Genomic DNA, 3056 nt, shown 5'->3' with positions numbered 1-3056 from the left:
GTCCTCGGATGGGCCCCGCCGGGGCCGGCAGCGGCGCCGGAGGCGCGCCGAAAAGACGATCAAACTTGACTATCTAGAGGAAGTAAAAGTCGTAACAAGGTTTCCGTAGGTGAACCTGCGGAAGGATCATTACCGGAGAGCGGCCAGCGGCCCGCGTGAAAGCCAGATGCAAACGGATGGGCGGAGGAGGACGGCGGTGGCGGCGGCGGCGGCGGCGGCGACGTCGAAGGCGGCCCGCGGGGAGAGGCGCGGGGGGCGGGGCCACGTGGCCCCCAGCCCCCCGCGGCCCGACCCCGCGGTGCCGTCGGAGGCGGCGCCGACGCACCCCGGCGCGCCCCGGCCTCCCGAGTCCGGAGCGGAACGGATGCAAACGGATGGGCGGAGGAGGACGGCGGCGGCGGCGGCGACGTCGAAGGCGGCCCGCGGGGAGAGGCGCGGGGCGGGGGCACGTGGCCCCCAGCCCCCCGCGGCCCGACCCCGCGGTGCCGTCGGAGGCGGCGCCGGCGCACCCCGGCCTCCCGAGTCCGGAGCGGAACGGACGCAAACGGATGGGCGGAGGAGGACGGCGGCGGCGGCGGCGACGTCGAAGGCGGCCCGCGGGGAGAGGCGCGGGGCGGGGGCACGTGGCCCCCAGCCCCCCGCGGCCCGACCCCGCGGTGCCGTCGGAGGCGGCGCCGGCGCACCCCGGCCTCCCGAGTCCGGAGCGGAACGGACGCAAACGGATGGGCGGAGGAGGACGGCGGCGGCGGCGGCGACGTCGAAGGCGGCCCGCGGGGAGAGGCGCGGGGCGGGGGCACGTGGCCCCCAGCCCCCCGCGGCCCGACCCCGCGGTGCCGTCGGAGGCGGCGCCGGCGCACCCCGGCCTCCCGAGTTCGGAGCGGACAGATGCAAACGGATGGACGGAGGAGGACGGCGGCGGCGGCGGCGACGTCGAAGGCGGCCCGCGGGGAGAGGCGCGGGGCGGGGGCACGTGGCCCCCAGCCCCCGCGGCCCGACCCCGCGGTGCCGTCGGAGGCGGCGCCGGCGCACCCCGGCCTCCCGAGTTCGGAGCGGATGGATGGGCGGAGGAGGACGGCGGCGGCGGCGGCGACGTCGAAGGCGGCACGCGGGGAGAGGCGCGGGGCGGGGGCACGTGGCCCCCAGCCCCCGCGGCCCGACCCCGCGGTGCCGTCGGAGGCGGCGCCGGCGCACCCCGGCCTCCCGAGTCATGAGCGGACAGATGCAAACGGATGGGCGGAGGAGGACGGCGGTGGCGGCGGCGGCGGCGGCGGCGACGTTGAAGGCGGCCCGCGGGGAGAGGCGCGGGGCGGGGGCACGTGGCCCCCAGCCCCCGCGGCCCGACCCCGCGGTGCCGTCGGAGGCGGCGCCGACGCACCCCGGCGCGCCCCGGCCTCCCGAGTCATGAGCGAACAGATGCAAACGGTTGGGCGGAGGAGGACGGCGGTGGCGGCGGCGGCGGCGGTGGCGACGTCGAAGGCGGCCCGCGGGGAGAGGCGCGGGGCGGGGGCGTGAAGGAGACGGGCGGGGGGTACGGTGCCGGTCTTTGGCCGGTCGCCTACACCCCCGCCCCGACCCGTAAGCGCCCCCAGCCCCCGCGGCCCGACCCCGCGGTGCCGTCGGCGGCGGCGCCGGCGCACCCCGGCGCTCCCCGGCCCCCCGAGTCCAGAGCGAACACACGGGCGGAGGAGGACGGCGGCGGCGGCGGCGGCGGCGGCGGCGGCGACGTCGAAGGCGGCCCGCGGGGAGAGGCGCGGGGCGGGGGCACGTGGCCCCCAGCCCCCGCGGCCCGACCCCGCGGTGCCGTCGGCGGCGGCGCCGGGGCGCTCCCCGCCGCGCCCCGGCCCCCCGAGTCCGAAGCGTGAGAAACGCCGATAGGCGGCGGGCGGCGGCGGCCGCGCGGCCGCGGGGCGGCGGGCGGGTGCGCCGCGGGCGTCGCGGGGGGGGAGGAAGGTCAGGAGGACGGTGTCGGGCGCGGGGTGTATGTCGGTTCGCGTCGTCGCGCGGCCGGCCGCTCCCCGCGTCCCGCCCGGCCCCCGCCGGCCCCCCCCCCCGGTCAGGCGCCCGTCGGCGTTCCCCGACCGCCCCACCCCGCGCGTCCGCGCGGTCGTCGACGTCCCGTCCGCCTTGTCAACGCTCCCATAGTCCAGGCCGGGCCGCGGCCGGCGTCGGGGACCACTCCCCCGCCGGTGCCATCGCGACCTGGCCGACCTCGGAACCTTACCCCCAGTCGCCGGGTACCCAACCTTCTCGCCACCTTCGGCGGCGAGCGGGGGGTTCAATGTCTCCGAAGTCCCCCCCCGGCCTGCCGGCGGGGCGGGGGGGGCTAGGAGCGCCCGGAGGCGCCGTTATCCCCCTTTTTAACCCCTTCTCTGAATGTTGGCCAAAACCGCAAACCAAACGTACGACTCTCAGCGGTGGATCACTCGGCTCGTGCGTCGATGAAGGACGCAGCTAGCTGCGAGAACTAATGTGAATTGCAGGACACATTGATCATCGACACTTTGAACGCACCTTGCGGCCCCGGGTCCCTCCCGGGGCCACGCCTGTCTGAGCGTCGCTTGTACATCTATCGGGATCGGGGCGCCCACGGGCGCCCCCCTCCCGCGGTTGGGGCGTCGCGGGCCACCGCCGGCCTACCCCCCCCACCTTCCCTCCCCGCACGGGGAAATGGGGGTGGGGGGGGCGGACGGCACGGCCCTCGTCCCCCTAAGTATAGACCCGACCGCCCGCGCCCTCGACGGGCCCGACCACCGCGCGGCCGCAGGGGCCCGCGGCGGCTGCCGATGGAGGATCCGTCCCCCGCCGCGCAGTCCGCCGCGACGCACCGCGCGGCCGCGTAGGAGTCGTGCGCCCGGCGAGGCGCGGGGTTAACGGCCGACCCCCGATGACGGGAGGCGATCCGTCGCCCCCGCCTCTAACCCCGTTCGACTACGACCTCAGATCAGACGAGACGACCCGCTGAATTTAAGCATATTACTAAGCGGAGGAAAAGAAACTAACAAGGATTCCCTCAGTAGCGGCGAGCGAAGAGGGAGAAGCCCAGCGCCGAATCCCCG

The 3056-nt window shown here is 77.6% G+C and overlaps 2 non-coding genes across 2 annotated transcripts in view; both read left to right on the top strand.

Annotated features, from left to right (window-relative positions):
- The first annotated feature begins 2403 nt into the window (after positions 1-2403).
- On the top strand, positions 2404-2557 carry LOC147185034 (5.8S ribosomal RNA). The gene has a single exon (XR_015099916.1). It is a non-coding gene; the product is annotated as a 5.8S ribosomal RNA (ribosomal RNA).
- A 374-nt stretch (positions 2558-2931) lies between these two features.
- The window catches only part of LOC147185033 (28S ribosomal RNA), a 4301-nt gene continuing 4176 nt past the window's right edge, over positions 2932-3056 (top strand). Inside the window, exon 1 of the ribosomal RNA XR_015099913.1 lies at positions 2932-3056. This exon is cut by the window's right edge and continues 4176 nt beyond it. This is a non-coding gene — a ribosomal RNA (28S ribosomal RNA).

Source organism: Hippocampus guttulatus, unplaced genomic scaffold (genome assembly GCF_054856545.1).
Source record: "Hippocampus guttulatus isolate MCC_2025c unplaced genomic scaffold, RoL_Hgut_1.0 HiC_scaffold_40, whole genome shotgun sequence".
Classification (NCBI taxonomy): domain Eukaryota; kingdom Metazoa; phylum Chordata; class Actinopteri; order Syngnathiformes; family Syngnathidae; genus Hippocampus; species Hippocampus guttulatus.
Note: the sequence above shows the minus strand (reverse complement) of the source record. Positions and strands in the feature narration are given on the sequence as shown.